Here is a 19156-nt window from a genome sequence, read left to right as displayed (position 1 = left end):
TGATGCACGTGGATGTCCATGTGGCAGCACTCCCCACCCCCCGCCCCCCACCACACACACCTTCTGCACATCTGTAATGCAGGTGGAATGGTAGGGAGCATCTCAGAACTGTGATAAGCTTTTCAGCTTCTCTCTCTCCTCCTAACCTCTGCTCATGAATGAGCCAGAAGGCATCCCAACAACTCGCATGGCCACACAAACCCACCCTCCTGGAGCCAGTGCAAGTAGCAGAGAAAGCCAGTATAGGCTGCCCTTTACAAATGTTATTGTCCCACGTGATCAGGAGAAGATGGAGAGCATTTTAAAAAGAGGTTGCAAACTCCAGCTTCTAACAGTGGCAGGGAAGGGAGGTGGGCCAGGTGGGCCTGGGGAACCCAAGAGTGCATGCCCCATCTGGAAGCGGTTGCTATGTTGGAACGAGGGCCAGGCGTTGACGGGTCCAAAAATTTTAAGACAAGCCAGAAATGATTTAAAGAAATCTCCCTTTTTTATGTGTTGACAACTAATTAGCGGGGGCGGGGTGGGGGAGACAAAGGAAAGAAAAAACCACTAGGGAGTGTAAACAAAGTAAAACACATTTATAGGGCAGGGCTGAGCACCAGTTTACAACCTTGGGTTTACATTTACAGGAAACCATAGTACAGAACTTCATCCTGTGAAACTTCATCCTTCATTCAAGGCTCACCAGGTTCTGATCAAAATGGAACAGCAAAATACCAGAGTTCTAATGGACCTTAGGACTTCCCAGGTGGCATCAGTGGTAAAGAAGACACCTGCCAACTCAGGAGATGCAAAAGACACGGGTTCGATTCTTGGGTTGGGAAGACGCCCTGGAGGAGGAAATGGCACCCCACTCTGGTATTCTTGCCTGAAATATCCCATGGACAGAGGAGTCTGGCTGGCTACAGTCCATGGAGCTTCAAAGAGTCAGTCACGACTGAGTGTCTGAGCACAATGGACCCCACGGATTGTCTAGTTCAATCCCTTCAGTTAATAGATAAAGGTTGTCAAATGTAAGGGACAGATCCTGGGGTGAGGACGCCAGGTCCTGATTCCAGGTCATCTTTCCACGAGAATTATTCTTCAAGCCTCCTTCAGACGACTGCTACAGAGGCCAGCAAGCTCACCCATCTCCACCTACTCGGTTGACTGACAGCAGAGAGGAAGAGATGCCATCCTGCCCTGACTCCCAGCATGGAAGATAAGAAATGATGGAGGGCTTTTTTTTTTCATAACGTGCACGTATTATGTTCAATCCCCACCCCCTGCAAGGGAGAATATTGCCAACTAGAGAACTGTTCATTGCATAGGGAGGCAGATGTGGGAGCCAGAAAAGGTTGACAACAGATGTTGAAATAATTGGTATTCAAAAAACATTTGTAGAGATGCTGTGATAGGACTTCCTAGCGGTCCAGTGGTAAAGTCTCCATGCTTCCAAGGCAGGGGACACAGGTTCAATCCCTGATCAGGGACCTAGGATCCCACATGCCATGAGGCACAGCCAAAAGATATCCAATTTTTTTTTAATTAAGAAAAAAAGATGCTGAGATGTTTGTGACCCTTGGTACCTTGGGGTTCACCAGGGAGGTGCTTCGGGGGCTCCTTATTACCTATCAGGTAGCATTGCCATAGCTCACCAGAGGTACTGTTCAGTGAGGAACATTTTCCCACTCATTTATTCTATTTTATTGAAAATACTGTTGCTAAAACAGCTAAGTAGAACTCTTACATAATATTTCCATAAAACATCGGGTACGACTTGGAACACATTGTCGAGAAATACAAATTCAATTACCATTCTCGTCAACCCTCAAATGTTAGCAAATTTTGAAGAGTTAACCTGATTTTCCACTAAGTCTTGCGCAAAGTACATCTTTCTAATGTACCCTAAATGTTCTTTTCCAGAATGTTCTATCTCTTCCCACACAATATGATCTATAACCTGCTTTGCTCCTAAATATGCAAGCTTCTTGTAGCATTTTGTCGTTTTTGTTTGTTTCTCATGAGAACAGCTGGCTGGCCAGTTGCAACTCAGTAGAGAAAAGTTTATTTCCCTCAGGAACCTGAGTTTATTTCCCTCAGGAACATAGGCATAGCATCATGTATTGCACAACTATTTTTCAAAAAAAAATTTAAAGCCTTTATTGAACTTGTGGCAATATTGTTTCTGTTGTTTATGTTTTGGTTTCTTGGTCCCAAGGCATGTGGGATCTTACCTCCACGACCAGGGATCGAATCCACAGCCCTTGCATTGGAAGGCGCAGTCTTAACCACTGAACCGCCAGGGAAGTCCCTAAATATTAGTATCAGCTCTCCTGCTCTAAGCCCTGCTTCCTCCTGAGATGATAATGAGAAGGATGGCAGCCTGGCTATTGGGAGGGACCAGAAGATACCCAGGCTGAAACGTCATTATCCTTACGTTTATCCCAAATTCATCTTGGGCTTCTCCATTCGTTGGCTTTTGTTTGACCCCTTCCTATTTCTCTTGAAGGTTTAATTAAGTTTAACCATACACTGTTAACCGTTCCAGATTCACTGGACAATTATATATTCATTATAAAAAGAATCTATTCTCTCAAAAAGATGTTGATATAATTTTTTTTGCACATAACTTTTTTACTAAGGCACAACACTACATTATACCTTGCCTGAGCTTGCTGCTAAGTCGCTTCGGTCGTGTCTGACTCTGTACGACCCCATAGACGGCAGCCCACCAGGCTCCCCCGTCCCTGGGATTCTGCAGGCAAGAACACTGGAGTGGGTTGCCATTTCCTTCTCCAATGCATGAAAGTGAAAGTGAAAGTGAAGTCGCTCAGTTGTGTCTGACTCTTAGCGAACCCATGGACTGCAGCCCACCAGGCTCCTCCGTCCATGGGATTTTCCAGGCAAGAGTACTGGAGTGGGGTGCCATTGCCTTCTCCTGCCTGAGCTTGAGAAGTCCATTGAGTAAGTTGAGCATTAATAGAGTAAAGGATTAAGTGCAAACAATACAGAGTCATGGATTGACTAGTGAGGCTGCTTCATGATTTATAAAGGGATGTGTTAGTGCTAATTGCCATTCAGTTTGAAATTTTTCAGCTTGAGAAGGAAAACAAAATAATCGGGACCTCTTTCTTCCCCTAGAGATGAAAACATTTTCCTAAACCAATGAGTTAAACGAGGGCAAAGCTTCTTCTCTTTCACTCCCACTAATTAGAACATCATCCCTTGATTGTCAAGTCTGTGCTGACCTTCAATGTTGGCAAAATAAGGGGAGGAAAATCACAGAGTCAAGAAGACTACGGACTTGCATCTTGTTTTGTTGTTGCGTGTTTGTTTCTCGCTCACTGTAAGAGTGGGTCAAACTTCAGTGATACAGTTCTAATTTTTTCCCATCAAAAACAGAGTGGAGAGAATTCCCTGTCGGTCCAGTGGTTAAGACTCCACACTTAGACACCGCACGGGGCACAAGTTTGATGTCTGGTCAAGGAATTAAGATCCCGCATGGTGCATAGCCTGGTCAAAAACCTTTTTTTAATTAAAAAAAAACAAAACCAGTAGCTCCCTTCTCCTCTACCTGAGGCTTCTGTCTAATAAGTGCCACTGGTGACAGGTCCCTTAGTCCACAAACACAGACGACACAGAACTTCCGAGAGAGCTCAGTTCTTTTAACACACTAGTATTTTGTACATTACACAAAATCTGTTTTAAACAGAACAAGGGTTTCAAACAGAGATTTTCCAACAATGGTTAGACAAGCAGAACTCCACCGAATGATTCTGGCAAGATGGCTAGTGAATAGGGTTGTAAGGGAAAGAAAGAAGACAATATAGGGTAAAGACAAGTTACTAAGTCTGCCCAAAACACGTTTATTAATTTTTTAATGTAGTATGGCAGCAGCATGTTAGCTGAGTAAGCCATCCAAATTATTTAAGTTTAGCGGAAGATTGAAAATGCTCCGAAACCATGCAATCAGTAATATATTCATTTATTTACTTTTTTAAAAAGTAAAAGAAATGAGCCATCAAGCCATGAAAAGATATGGAGGAAACTTAAGTGCCTATTAGTAAATGTGTGCATGTGTGCAAAGTCATTTCAGTCGTGTCCGACTCTTTACAACCACGTGGACTGCAGCCTGCCAGGCTCCTCCGTCCATGCAATTCTCCAGGAAAGAATACTAGAGTGGGTTGCCATGCCCTCCTCCAGGGGATCTTTCCGACTCAGGGATCAACCCCCACATCTCTTTATGTCTCCTGCACTGGCAGGCTGCTTCTTTGCTGATAGCACCATCTGGAAAGCCCATATTAGTAAGTAAAAGATGCCAATCTGAAAAGGCTACTTACTGTATCATTCCAGCTGTATGACATTCTGGAAAAGGCAAAACTATGAGGACAATTATAAGATCAGTGGATGCCAAAGGTTGGGAGTGGGGAGGGATGAATAGGTAGAGCACAGAGGACTTCTAGGGCAGTAAAACCACTCTGTATGATACCATAATGATGGATGCATATCACTGCACATTTGCCTAAAACATTGCACATTTGTGCAGAGCAGCAAGAGGGAATCCTAATGTAAACCATGGACTTTGGATGATAATGATGTCACTGTAGGTTCATCAGTTGTGACAGGTGTACCTCCCTAGTCGGGGATGTTGATTGTAAGGGCGGCTGTGCATATGCGGGGCAGGGGGCATGTGGGAACTCTGTAGTTCCCACTGAATTTTACTGTAAAACCTAAAACTGCTCTAAAAATTAGTCTACTAAAAAAAAAGGAAAGGTTTTGACTTATGGATCGTTGCGATAAAAGCTCTGTTGCTGTTCAGTCACTAAGTTGTGTCCAACTCTGCGATGCCATGGACTGCAGCATGCCAGGCTTCCCTGTCCTTCACCATCTCCCAGAAAAAGAAAAGTGAACATTGCTCAGTTGTGTCTGACTCTTTGCGACCCCGTGGAGTATAGTCCATAGAATTCTCCAGGCCAGAATACTGGAGTGGGTAGCCTATCCCTTCTCCAGCAGATCTTCCCGACCCAGGAATCAAACCAGGGTCTCCTGCATTGCAGGTGGATTCTTTACCAACTGAGCTAGTTTGCTCAAATTCATGTCTGCTGAGTCAGTGATGCCATCCATCCATGTCATCCTCCATTGCTCCCTTTTCCTCCTGCCCTCAATCTTTCCCAGCATCGGGGTCTTTTCCAATGAGTCAGCTCTTTGCATCTGACAAAACGTGGTTCACTGGAGGAGGGAATGGCAAACCACTCCAGTATTCTTGCCTTGAGAAAACCCATGAACAGTGAAAACTCTAACAGACTTTTATTAAGCATCCACTGTCCTGCTGTGGCAGCCATCTTTCAGGATGGCTCCAGAGAATCCCACCCCCTTGCATAGTCACTTTCTGCACTCTACAGGGGTTGGTTTGTGTGACCAATAGAATATGGCACAAGTGATAGCGTGTCACTTCTGAGATGAGACAAAAGACACTGCTGTTCCCTCCTTGCTTGCTCTTTATCTCTCTTGGAATATTCATTTGGGGGGAAGCCAGCCTCTATGTCATGAATACACTATGGAGAGGCTACAAGCTAAGGAACTGAGGCCTTCAGCCAACAGCCACGTGAATGAGTCTGGAAGTAGTTTCTCCAGCCAAATCAAGACATCAGATGACTACACTCTGGCTGAGATCTCGACAGCAGTCTCATGAGAGACCCAGAGCCAGGACAACCCAGCTAAGTTGCTCCCAGACTACTGCCAAATAGGATTATACATATATAAATTAAATATATGGGATTATAAATATCTATATACACATATTTCTGAGCAACATTTTGGATCTGAAAAAAAGAATATTAGGTGTCCTTTCACCCCCATGGCTTTCTCAGAAACAGGGTGAGACAAGAAATTTTTGTTGCTTTAAGCTGCTAAAGTTTGGGGTAATTTGTTCCGCAGCAGTAGATAACTAATACACTATGATAGGCAGTGGGAAACACAAAGACAGCAAGCTGCTTGAGGGAAAGATTTTTGTCAGCATCATTTATGTCCAACTTTTCAGTTCCTAAACCAGTGCCGGCATATAGTAGGCATTCAGAAAACATGTTGAATGAGAGATGAAGATAAAATCACTGCCTTTCAGATGCTCACATCTGAGGGGAAGATGTATAAACAGATAACTATTACAGAGGTAGAATAAAGTAGTATAGTGGGGTGATAAGGCACAAGCCAAGTGTGGTACTGCAGAGGCAATGATTCTTCGTGTCCGCAGCTCATCCCAGGGTCTGCCTGGAGGAGGCAGTAACTCAAGGCTTTGAAGCCCAGGCCTTCATAGATGGGCTGAAATTTACTCTTTTTCTCTAGCTTGATCATCTTATTTGTAAATTTGAAAACTATGACTTTAAGATGTAGGTTTATAGCAGACAAGAATAGGGGCTCCCCAGGTGGCTCAGTGGCAAAGAATCTACCTGCCAAGGCAGGTGACACAGGAGAAGAGGGTTCGATCCCTGGGTCAGAAGATCCCCTGGAGCAGAAAATGGCAACCCACTCTCTCTGGAGAGTGGGTTGCCTGGAGAATCCTATGGACAGTGGAGCCTTCTGGGCTATGGTCCATGGAGTGACAGAGAGTTGGACATGACTGAGCGATTGAGCATATGACTTTAAGAAGAAAACTTTCTTCCTCCATATGAGAACAGTTCTGAGGAACGTACCAGACAAAGCTGTTAGTTATTAAACATAGTTGTTTGGTTACACACAAAACCAGATCTAGAGAGAGAAGGGTGCCACCAAAACAACGCAAAAGCTCTTCCAAGGTCTAGGAGAATCAAAGGAAAGGTTTTTCACCTCTTAATGGCCTCTAGAAAGGAGAATGTCATCTCAGGAGATCAAGAAGCCAAGAGAAGGAGGCTCAAGAGCCTTAAAGAAGACCATGGCTTCAAAAGAGCAAAGAGCAACTCAAAAATAAGTACCAAGTGATGTGCAGAATGGATCCTGCATGGCAGGCTGGGAGATGTTGTTTATCTCAGTGGGGAGTCATGCTTCCTGATGAATGGCTGGAAGTAGTCAGTGGATGGTTTCTCAGACTCTGCACATCGCATCCACATGAAGCCTGCACAATTTTGCCAGAGCTGAGTATTCCTAGGATTATTTTCTTTTTCTATTGTGCGTGTGTGTTAGTCACTCAGTCGTGTCTGACGGTAGCCTGCCAAGCTCCTCTGTCCATGGAGTTTCCCAGGCAAGAATACTGGAGTGCGTTGCATTCCCTTCTTCAGGGGATCTTCCCAATGCAGGGATCAAACTTGGGTCTCCCGAATTACAGGCAGATTCTTTACCATCTGAGCCACCAGGGAAGTGCCATTTTTAAACATTTATGTATTGGCTGTTGTGAGTCTCTGTTGCCACACGAGGGCCTTCTCTAGTTGCAGCAGATGGGAGCTACTCTGTTGGGTGTGCGGGGTTCTCACTGCAGTGGCCTTTCTTGTTTTGGAGCACAGGTTCTAGAAGCACTGGCGTCAGTAGCTGTGACACGTGGGCTTAGCCGCTCTGGGGCATGTGGGATCTTTCCAATCAGGGGTCGAACCAGTGACCTTTGCATCGCAAGATGGATTCTTAACCGCTGGACCACCAGGGAAGCCCTCACTCCACTTTTTTTAAACTGAAATTTATGTAAGAAGGGAATTTTCTATCATCTTCATAAGCAGAAAAATTAGTGTCTTCTTATTATACTATTACTAGTGGAGAAATAGCAATAACCTCAGATATGCAGATGACACCATCCTTATGGCAGAAAGTGAAAAGGAACAAAGAGCCTCTTGATGAAAGTAAAAGAGGAGAATGAAAAAGTTGGCTTAAAGCTCAACATTCAGAAAATGAAGATCATGGCATCTGGTCCCATCACTTCATGGCAAATAGATGGGGAAACAGTGGAAACAGTGTCAGATTTTATTTTTCTGGGCTCCAAAATCACTGCAGATGGTGACTGCAGCCATGAAATTAAAAGACGCTTACTCCTTGGAAGGAAAGTTATGACCAACCTAGATAGCACATTCAAAAGCAGAGACATTACTTTGCCAACAAAGGTCTGTCTAGTCAAGGCTATGGTTTTTCCAGTGGTCATGTATGGATGTGAGAGTTGGACTGTGAAGAAGGCTGAGCGCCGAAGAATTGATGCTTTTGAACCGTGGTGTTGGAGAAGACTCTTGAGAGTCCCTTGGACTGCAAGGAGATCCAACCAGTCCATTCTAAAGGAGATCAGTCCTGGGTGTTCATTGGAAGGACTGATGTTGAAGCTGAAACTCCAATAGCCACCTGATGTGAAGAGTTGACTCATTGGAAAAGACCCTGATGCTGGGAGGGATTGGGGGCAGGAGGACAAGGGGACGACAGAGGATGAGATGGTTGGATGGCATCACCGACTCGATGGACATGGGTTTGGGTGGACTACTCTGGGAGTTGGTGATGGACAGGGAGGCCTGGCGTGCTGCAGTTCATGGGGTCTCAAACAGTCGGATACGACTGAGCAACTGAACTGAACTGAATGGGCTAATAATGGAATAAGTAAATGATATTTATTCCATTAAAATAAATATCTAATTATTAAAACAGCAAATTCACACCCATAGATCACTTATACCGCTGTCTTGCATACAGTCACATTCTGAGAATCACTGATGTTAGTAAAAGTAATTAAATCACAGTTCAGTGAAAGTTGCGGGGAAAAAATGTTGATGCACTTCACAGAAGACTTCTCTTATTGAGAAGCAAAATAAAACTTTTTGTATGTTCAAGATAATAATCCAGAAGGTAGAATGTTGAAGAGTAAGTGCCACTGAAATAACCATGTCAGAACCTTGCCCTTATCTTTGGTACTAATCTCATTATTCACAATTGTTGATTTCCATCTCTGTCTTCCAAAGGTCTACTGAGACTCATGTATCTCCCTATCCATCAACCAGCACACAACAGAACCATCGCAATAAGTTTCTTTACAAGAACAAAGACATGTGTAGTCCATTTATTTTTGGTGCAAAGACTGGTTCTCAAAGTTACTGTATGCAAATAGTTGACACATTTCTGTTGGCTGCAAAACATATTTTTTGAGCAAAATTTTGGTCCCAAAAAATAAAATCTTGGCTTTCCTTATTCACCCATGATTTGGAATTGCTACTTAGTTCTTATAGAGGTGAATTGTGGGAGAAATTCATTGGAATTGAATTGACATTTAATCCTGGCTAAGTAGCATCATCAGGCATGGCTCTTCTTAGACATCTAGAAGCCTGAGCTGTTCCCCTGGAGGTCTTAATTCCAATTCAATGATGAAATCACATATCTATGGCAACAGGTACCCATTATCAAAACAACATGAAGACATATTTTTGGAAAATCAATGAAGTCTCACTATTATCAGAGCTTCATTTTAAAACTTTGATTTCTCTTTAACAGGACACACACAAAAGGGGGTTGCCTAAAACTATTTATTATTCCCTGAGGTTAAAATTGTGAAGCATTCCTTTTAATCATGGGAATAAGAGGACACCCTAAAGAGCTTTTGCTAAAATACTGCCTGCTGAGGGCAGAGAGGTGATTAGGAGCAAAGATTAAAGAACAGAAAAGGAAAATTTATCTGAAAACTACTCAGCCCCAAACAGTTGAGCTGAGGAAGAGTCTGGAGATGGTCCCCCCATGTCAGTGGGAGCCCTGGGACCACAGGGCCTTTGTTTCCTGGAGGACATATTATATTAGGCAGGTGAGGGTTCATGATACAAACATGAGTATGGGGCTCTGAGCAGGCTGATTCAAAGCCTGCCTCTGTTTCATACTGGCTGGGAGAGCCTGAGAAAGCATTCTGAGGCAGCCCCTGCATCAATTTAGCCTTTCTTTGCAAAACTGATTTTTCAGTATCTTTTTTTTTTTCTTGTAAGATTTTGTTTGATGTGGACCATTTTTTTAAGTCTTGATTGAATTTGTTAACAATATTGTTTCTGTTTTATGTTTTGGTTTTTTGGCCATGGGGCATGTGGGCTCTTAGTTCCCCCAATCATGGATTGAACGCATGCCTCCTGCATTGGAAGGCAAAGTCTTAACCACTGGACCACAAGGGAAGTCAATTTTTCAATTTCTTAACTATAACTTTAAGACATTTGGGGAGTTATTTTGAATTTATTTGCCTCCCATTTGAAAAAATACTCACAAATTGCATTTGACTGAAAATGGGTATTATCTGCATTATTGTATGGTAGAAACCAACATAACATTGTAAATTTTTAACATATATATTAAAATTAAAAAAAACACACAGAAAAAAGTGGGTATTAACTTCTTCCCAAGGAATCTGAGTCTAAATAATATTTAAAAAAAAAAAAAAACAGAATGAAATGATTCAACTGACACCTACTTGGGTTTCAGCAACAACAAACAGGTGGCTCAGTGGGTAAAGAACCTGCGTGCAATGCAGGAGATACAGGTTGGATCCCTGGGTCAGGAAGACACCCTGGAGGAGGGCACAGCAACCCACTCCAGTGTTCTTGCCTGGAGAGTCCCATGGACAGAGGAGCCTGGCGGGCTACCGTCCACAGGTCGCAGAGTCAGACCCGACTAAAGCGGCAGAGCGCACGCACACACAACACACAGCCTTTTTCTTTCTTGTTCTACGTGGTCCCACAGCTCCTACACAGCAGGTGGAGACAAGGTTTTTATGGCTGGGAGGGACCTTGTTAAACCCACCCAAGGCTGATTTCATCATCCTCACTCTGGTTACTCATCACCCACATTGTTCATCGTAATAGAGAGCCCCAAATGACCTCTGTCTTTGAAGCCGCCACGGCTTTCTGGCTTTCACGGGGACCTCTGTTTACTTTCCCTCAATAAAGAGAGGAGGAGGGTGTGAGGCAAGGGCATGACAGAGCAGTTTCATCTGACCTGAGTCTGGGAGGGTCCCACACCACCAGTGGGGTCCGGGTGAGCACCCAGCACCAACTCGCCCACTGGCCCACACACCCGAGTCTTCGAGGCAGACAGCCCTGTGAGAGCGAGAGACTAAGGAAACTACGGTATTCCGTGTGATCAGATGGGATCCCATTTCTAAGAAAGGGAGGGGGAGGGATGGTGGAGCTAATTCAATTTAGATGTTATGATGACCTGGGACAGTTTCTCCAAGTACTCCTAGAGATATTTTGTAACTTCCTTGCAATATTTGTTATTTTTCTCCGGCCCTATCTGTTTCTCAAGTTACTCTGCATGAAAAATTTTGAGAACAATTAGGGGCTTGTGTGCTTATTTTGCAGCAGTGGGAAGAGACTCTGGCTGATGTGCATATAATTTTGCAACCAGGGCTGAGGGACTGAGAGAGAAAGCCAGGTGGGAGGGGACAGAGGGCAGTCAAGGTAAGCTGGCTGGTCACTGCAACCCAGGAGGAGGGGAGGGGCCAGGAAAAGAATGAGGTCCTGGGGCTCAGGAGAGATGCCTGTACTCTTATCCAACATGGGCAGTACGTGGATTGGAAGGAAGGCTGTGTCAATGCAGAGAGACTCAAAACAACAAAGGCAGTGAAGGTGAGGGTTTGGGGTTCCCTGGTGGCTCAGTGGTAAAGAATCCACCAGCCAATGCAGGAGACATGGGTTCAATCCACAGTCCGGAAAGATCCCACAAGCCACAGAGCAACTAAGCCTGTGCACCACAGCTGCTGAGCCTGTGCTGTAGAGCCTGGGAGCTGTGACTACAGAAGCCCAAGCCCCTGGAGTCCATGCTCGGCAACAAGAGAAGCCACTGCAATGAGAAGCCCCCACTCTCAGCAACTGGAGGAAAGCCCTTGAAGCAAAGAAGGCTCAGCACAGCCAAAAATAGATAAATAAACTTATATATATGTATATATATAAAACAACAGTGGGCTTAGGGTTCGGTCTAAATTGGGGCCAGAGACGCTCCTCCAATGGAGTGACCCTGGAATCCCTCTCGAAAAGATTCCCAATTCCTCTCCTGGCACCTCATCAGAGGAAATAAATCATCTGAACGTGCAGGCCAGGGCTCAGCTATTTCCACACTTAAATCATTACTCTTTCCTGGCTGCTAGAGCAACATCCAGCTCATGCCCTGTTCTGCCTTGGTCTGAAGAATCAGTGAGTCCTCCGGGCAGGAATGGATACCTTTTAATATCCCACTCTCACCCATCTCACTTCCCCAACTCCTGCCACCAATTGAGTTGGAAGGGCCATTTAAGTATCTGGTGGGGGTGGGGAAGGGCCTGTTCTGTTTTCATTTCAATTGGAGGACAACTTCTTTACAATGTTGTGTTAGTTTCAGCTCTATGTATACATATGTCCCCTCCCTCTTGAACCTCCTTCCCACCCCCTAGGTCATCACAGAGCACTGAGTTGAGCTCCCTGTGTTATATAGCAACTTCCCACTAGCTATCTGTTTTACATATGGTAATACATTCATTTTAATGCCACTCTCTTGGTTCATCCCACCCTCTCCTTCCCCACTGTGTCCACAAGTGTGTTCTCTGCCTCTGCGCTTCCATTCCTTCCCTGCAAATAGGTTCATCAGTATCGTTTTTCTGCATTCCATACGTATGTGTTAATATATGATGCTTGTTTTTCTTTTTCTGACTTCACTCTGCATAACAGGCTCTAGGTTCATCCCTCTCACTAGAATTGACTCAGACGTGTTACTTTTTATGGCTGAATAATATTCAGAAAACTAAGATCATGGCATCTGGTCCCATCACATCATGGCAAATAGATGGGGAAACAGTGGAAACAATGCCAGACTATTTTGGGGGGCTCCAAAATCACTGCAGATGGTGACTGCAGCCATGAAATTAAAAGACGCTTACTCCTTGGAAGGAAAGTTATGACCAACCTAGATAGCATATTCAAAAGCAGAGACATTACTTTGCCAACAAAGGTCCATCTAGTCAAGGCTATGGTTTTTCCAGTGGGCATGTATGGATGTGAGAGTTGGACTGTGAAGAAAGCTGAGCACTGGAGAATTGATGCTTTTGAACTGTGGTGTTGGAGAAGACTCTTGAGAGTCCCTTGGACTGCAAGGAGATCCAACCAGTCCATTCTAAAGGAGATCAGTCCTGGGTGTTCATTGGAAGGACTGATGCTGAGGCTGAAACTCCAATACTTTGGCCACGTCATGTGAAGAGTTGACTGATCGGAAAAGACCCTGATGCTGGGAGGAACTGGGGGCAGGAGGAGAAGGGGATGACAGGGGATGAAATGGCTGGATGACATCACTGACTCGATGGAGATGAGTTTGGGTAAACTCCGGGAGTTGGTGATGGACAGGGAGGCCTGGCGTGCTGCGATTCATGGGGTTGCAAAGAGTCGGACACGACTGAGCAACTGAACTGAACTGAATATTCCATTATGTACATGTTCCACAGCTTCTTTATCCATCCCTCCGTCGATGGACATCTAGGGTGCTTGGGGACCTAGTTTTGAAGACAGGAAGCCTAAGGCCACAGCCTATATCACCGATATGGAATTGAACTGGAAACATCTCTGCGGCCTCCAGGCTCAGAAGCACCCCTGCTCTGACCTCTGCACAGGAAGCAGTAGAGGCTGGGTCACTGAAGGAAGTTCAGTGAGCCTGAGCAAAGATGACGGTCCTCAGACCCACTGAACCTTTGCCCGCCGGTAAGGGCTGGGACCAACAGTTGTCATGTATAGAGCTTCACTGGTGGATGGCCAGTGATCAGACAGCTAATAAATGGGAACAGAACTCATCAGTGAACGAAAATACCGATTTGTCCTAAGTCAGCTCCCAGAGGGCAGGGTCTACGAGATCTATGATTCATCTCTGGATCTCCCAGGTCCTGGCATGTAGCAGATACTCAGTCAACATCTGTTGGCTATGTGTAGATAAGAGAGGCTAGTAAACAAACACAAACACACTGGGCCCTCCAAGCCATTGTTTAGGCTTTTGCAATAACCATGGACTCAGGGACTTCCCTGGTGGTCAGGTGCTTAAGACTTCACCTTCCAATGCAGGGATCTGGGTTCAATCCCTGGTAAGGGAACTAACAGTTCACATGCCAAGGGGCACGTAATCCTGAGTGCCACAACTAAGACCCAACACAGCCAAATTAAAAACAAATAAAATTAAATTTAAAATGTGTATTCTAGTTTCTGTATTTGATCCTTCGACATCTTGGGGCCTTGGGATAAGAAACAGCTTCCTCTCCGCACACAGCTCATCTTTGTATCCAGGTATTGTGCTCTTTCTTTTATTTTTCACTGTATTTTTAATTGTTGTTGTTCAGTCACTCAGTTGTGTCCAACTCTTCTGCGACCCCATGGACTGTGGCCTGCCAGGCTTCTCTGTCCATAGAATTCTCCAGGTAAGAATACTGGAATGGGTTGCTATTCCCTTCTCCAGGGGATCTTCCCAAACCAGGGATTGAACCTAGGTCTCCTGCATTGCGGGCAGATTCTTTACCATCTGAAACACCAAGGAAGCCCCCTAGGGTCTAAACTATCCAGAAATAACTTTGGGCTTTGAAGACTTAACCAGAACAACCATTTTTATATTCCTGATCACAAAACAAAATGCCTTTAAGCTGAGGCTCCTGGAAGGCTGGTTTTTCTTCCACCCTCCTGGCAAGGCAGTGTCCTTTTCACCTTCAGTCTGTCAGCATCCTTCAGAGACCCCCATCTCCAGCCCCATAAACCTACACACAAAAGGCAGCTCCCCTTGGGTGTCCTGGAAATGCTTAGAATACTTAAGATGTCACATTTACATTTTAATAGCCTCCCTTAGGGTTGGGACATCATCTTTCATCCAGGTTTAGACATCAGGAAGGACTTCATCCTTCCAGCTCCAGAAGGAAGGAGTGAATTCGTACATTTGGCAGAGTACACTGAGGTCAGAAAAGGGCCAGAGAACTAAGATGCCAAGACAGAACTTGCCTGGCAAAGGGACAAGATCAAGCTCGCTGTTACTTGTAGACAAACTATAAGATCATTTTCAGAGACGCTGTTAACAGAGAATAGTGCTCCAGGGAACTCTGCTCAATGTGATGTGGCAGCCTGGATGGGAGGGGAGTTTAGGGGAGAATGGATATGTTCTTCCTGGTTCACTTGAAACTGTCACAACATTGTTTGTTAAAACCTGACTATTTCCTGCTCAATCATTCAGTTGTGTCCGACTCTGCAATCCCATGGTCTGTAGCCCACCAGGCTCCTCTGTCCATGGAATTTTCCAGGCAAGAATACTGGAGTGGGTTGCCATGCCCGCCTCCAAGGGATCTTCCAGACCCAGGGATCAAACCTGAGTCTTCTGCATTGTCAGGCAGATGCTTCATCACTGAGCCACCCGCTATACCCCAGTGCAAAATAAAAAGTTTGAAAAATAAAAAAAGTGAATAGTGCTGAATGAATCAACATACAGGGAGAGCAGGGCAAGCGGAAACCAAAGGGTTCCTGCAAGCTGCAGGCAGGAGGCTTGCCCGGTCTCCCCTTACGCTCAGTATCCTCCTCAGTCTGCACCTCACGACCTGACTGTTGCCCTCTGCCCCTTGGCCCTGGCACTGTCTATCTTCCAACTCCCTCCTCCACTGGCTGGATTCCCTGTGCTCCCCAAGGTGACCATGGATGATAGAAACTAACCTGCACTGAGTCCCAGGAGAGGAGACCAGAGCTGATGTAGGAAACAGATGGGCTCCAGGTTAGACATTTACAACTGGCCTCCTGTTTGCATTTCATGGGGAAGGAAGAAGTGATCTTCAGGCTGGATACTTACAACTGTCAGCATTTCTTGAGATAGGTGGGCTCCAGTTAAGGCATTTACAATCAGCCTCCTGTTTGCCCTCCGAAATGGAAGTGACAACAGAAACGGTAAATAGCCAGGCTTTGTCTCTTGTAAACACCTTAAGGTGATAGGGCAAAAGTCAAGGCAATAGTCATGGCAGGGACAAAGAGGGGCAAAACCCTGATTGAGTAAAGGATTAAAGGACTTTTTGCTCCCTCCTCTTTTAGGAGAAGGAGACATTATACTTGTGCAGAAAGGCTCCTTGTGGGTCCAAAGTCAAGGGATAACACCAGGCCAGGTAAAGCGTCTGCCTACAAAGCGGGAGACCTGGGTTCGATCCCTGGGTTTGGAAGGTCTCCTGGAGAAGGAAATGGCAACCCACTCCAGTATTCTTGCCTGGAAAATCCCATGGACAGAGGTACCTGGTAGGCTATAGTCCATGGAGTCGCAAAGAGTTGGACACGACTGAGCGACATTTACTACTATTTACTATAATGAGTCTCACTCCTCTTAGAAGACTTCACTTCGAGATGCATCTTGCCTGAGGGCGTATGTGTGCACCCAGGGAGTGTCCCAGGGTAGGCCAGGTGTGGAAAAAGAAGCCAGATAATCAGCCTGAAGGAAGACAAAGACTCGGAAGAACTGCCCTGTATAAATGACTTAACTGCCTCTTTACTGGGCTCCTTCTCACCAGGGGGACCCCCACACCCTTTCTCTCTCCATGTGCATCTCTGCCTTGCTTCTGCCTCTTAACTAAACAGGCCATTTCCCTATGTTCTCTCCCACTTGCTGGTGTGCTATGTCTCTAATAATAAACGTCATACCTGCATTTGCAGTTTCTAGAGCTTCTCAGGTGGCGCCAGTGGTAAAGAACCTGCCTGCCAATGCAGGCCATGTAAGAGAGGTGGGTTTGATCCCTGGGTCGGGAAGATCCCCTGGAGGAGGACATGGCAACCCACTCCAGTATTCTTGCCTGGAGAATCCCATGGACAGAGGAGCCTGGTGGGCCACAGTCCATGGGGTTGCAAAGGGTCAGACATGACTGAAGCAACTTAGCAGGCAGGCAGGTTACAGTTTCTGCCTCCATGATAAATGCATTTTTCACTCGTGGCAAAGATCCAGGGAAAGACAGCTTCTAGCCTCTAGTTCTTGCCAATCTGATGGCTAGAATTCCTGGTTTCCATCCAGGCTATCCAGGTTCAATTCCCAGGCAGAGAAATTAAGATCTTGCTTCACGCCACCACTCACTGTTGCGTCCCTGAGATTAGAGCCAGCGCCATCCCTGCAGCTGCCTCTCTCTCTCTCTCTTTTACTTTTAATTGGAATACAATTGCTTTACAGTGTGGGGCTTGTTTCTGCTGTACAACGAAGTGAATCAGTTATATGTATATATACATATATCCCCTCCCTCTTGAGTCTCCCTCCCAGCCACCCGCATCCCACTGCTCTAGGACATGATAGAGCATCGAGCTGAGCTCCCTGTGCTATGCAGCAGGTTCCCACTAGCTATCTATTTTACACATGACAGCATATGTGTTAGGGGCTTCCCTGGTGGCTCAGACAGTGAAAAATCTGCCTGCAGTATGGGAGACCTAGGTTTGATTCCTGGGTCGGGAAGATCCCCTGGAGAAGGGAATGGCAACCCACTCCAGCACTCTTGCCTGGAGAATTCCAAGTGTACATATTAATGACAATGCTATTTTCTCAATTTCTCCCACCCTCTCCTTCCCCTGTTGGGTCCACAAGTCCATTCTCTATGTCTGTGTCTCTATTCTTGCCCTGCAAATAAATTTAACTTTACCATTTTTCTGAATTTCACATATATGGGTTAATATACGATATTTGTCTTTCTGACTTATTTCACTGTGTGTGATAGACTCTTTTAACAAGATTTCCTAAAGACAGGGCTTCTTCTGCCTGCTGTGAACATCTTGGTTATCCTGACTTGAACTCAACCTCAAGCCAGATAACTGGAAGTGGGAAGGCATCAGGGAGCCAGGTGGGCTTCAGGACGCCATGCAGAAGGCTGGGACCATCACAGGTCCCCACCAGCTCTGTGGCTGGATCTTAGGTTAGCCAGCATATGTGTCTGCAGGGCAGGGTCCCCGCCAACCCTACCTCTTTGGGCCCCCTCTTCATGGCTGTATTTATGTCTTCCCAATCCTCCTGTTGAACTCTGCATGGGCAGGTTGGACTCCAGAAGCCCCAGGAGATGGTGGAGTGAAGGGGGAGGGAGGGGCATTTTTCTGACCTAATGTCCATAGAGGTTACTGTCCCAGGCTTCCCGCCAAAGCCACTTAAGACTCCGTCCTTATGCTCTTGTCCAAACCTATTTGAGTTTATATCTGTTTCCTGCCAGCGGCACCTTTTAAAATAATTCATTCCATCTGTCTCCTGCATCACAGCCATTTATTCCCACTGCCCTGCCCTAGCTATGTCATAACCCAGGACAGCGCCACCTCTGAAACTCCCAAGAATCCGCTGAGAGCCCTTCACCACGAGCAGCCTGGTTCTTGAAGGCACAGGGTCTCTGAGTCCTGGAACTGCAGTGAACCAGGTGAGCTGTGCTGAGGGGCAGGATTTTAAGGATCAGAGAGCTGTGGACTGGAATCCAGGCTCTGCCTCTGACTAGCTGGGTGACTTTGGGCAATTAACTTCATCTAAGACTTCATCTTTTCATTGACAAACTGCAACTAGTAATACAACCTGAGGTTTAATGCAGACAATGTATTGAAGCCCCAGGTACAGTGCCTGCCTGTGCCACGAGCTCCATCCAGGGGGGCCATTGCACTGAGATAGTTTGTATGTATCACACTGTATCATCACTACTACTGGACCCCTGCCATCCTCCCATCACCTGCCCTGGCCTCCCCCGATCTCCCTGCCTCCACGAGAGCCAAAATCATCTCCAGGGCTCCTGGTGCTCCAGGACAAGACCCCTCCCTCCCTGGCCCACACACCAGGGAGGGGGTGCTGGAGTTCTAGGACTCTGTGCACTGCTTCCAAGACCCCCATCACCAACATTCAGCTTTGCCAGCAGCTCTTCCCCGAGACCAGCATTCCAGCCTCGGTCCTGGCTTCTACCAGCTGCGTGAAGCCCCAGGGCTCCCCATCACCCACTGTAATCCTCAGGCAGCCCTGTTTATCCTCCTTAACATCTCCCTCCCAGTCTGCTGAAAACTTCCCACTGTGGTCCCGGACCTTCCAGCCAGTCATCTGAAAAATTTCCTGATTCCTCCAACCTCTGCTTGGAAGAGTTCTTTTTTTTTTTTTTCTTTTTTTAACTGAAACCTGCTTCCCTTAAGTGTAGATTTCTTTTTCCTCTGCTCATGCAACCAACCTAAAGGTGCAGGGGGTATTTTTCTTTGCTCCTTATTGTTACTTCCAGAACCTTCTCTCTCTTCTTCCTAAAAGCTCCCACATCACACAACTGTACACT

The 19156-nt window shown here is 45.8% G+C and overlaps 1 protein-coding gene across 1 annotated transcript in view; it reads right to left on the bottom strand.

Moving 5' to 3' along the window:
• Positions 1–19156, bottom strand: part of SCARA5 (scavenger receptor class A member 5) — a 133891-nt gene that overhangs the window by 102325 nt on the left and 12410 nt on the right. The gene's annotated exons all lie outside the window — the stretch shown is intronic.

Source organism: Oryx dammah, unplaced genomic scaffold (assembly GCF_014754425.2).
Source record: "Oryx dammah isolate SB20612 unplaced genomic scaffold, SCBI_Odam_1.1 HiC_scaffold_1, whole genome shotgun sequence".
In the NCBI taxonomy this organism is placed as follows: domain Eukaryota; kingdom Metazoa; phylum Chordata; class Mammalia; order Artiodactyla; family Bovidae; genus Oryx; species Oryx dammah.
Note: the sequence above shows the minus strand (reverse complement) of the source record. Positions and strands in the feature narration are given on the sequence as shown.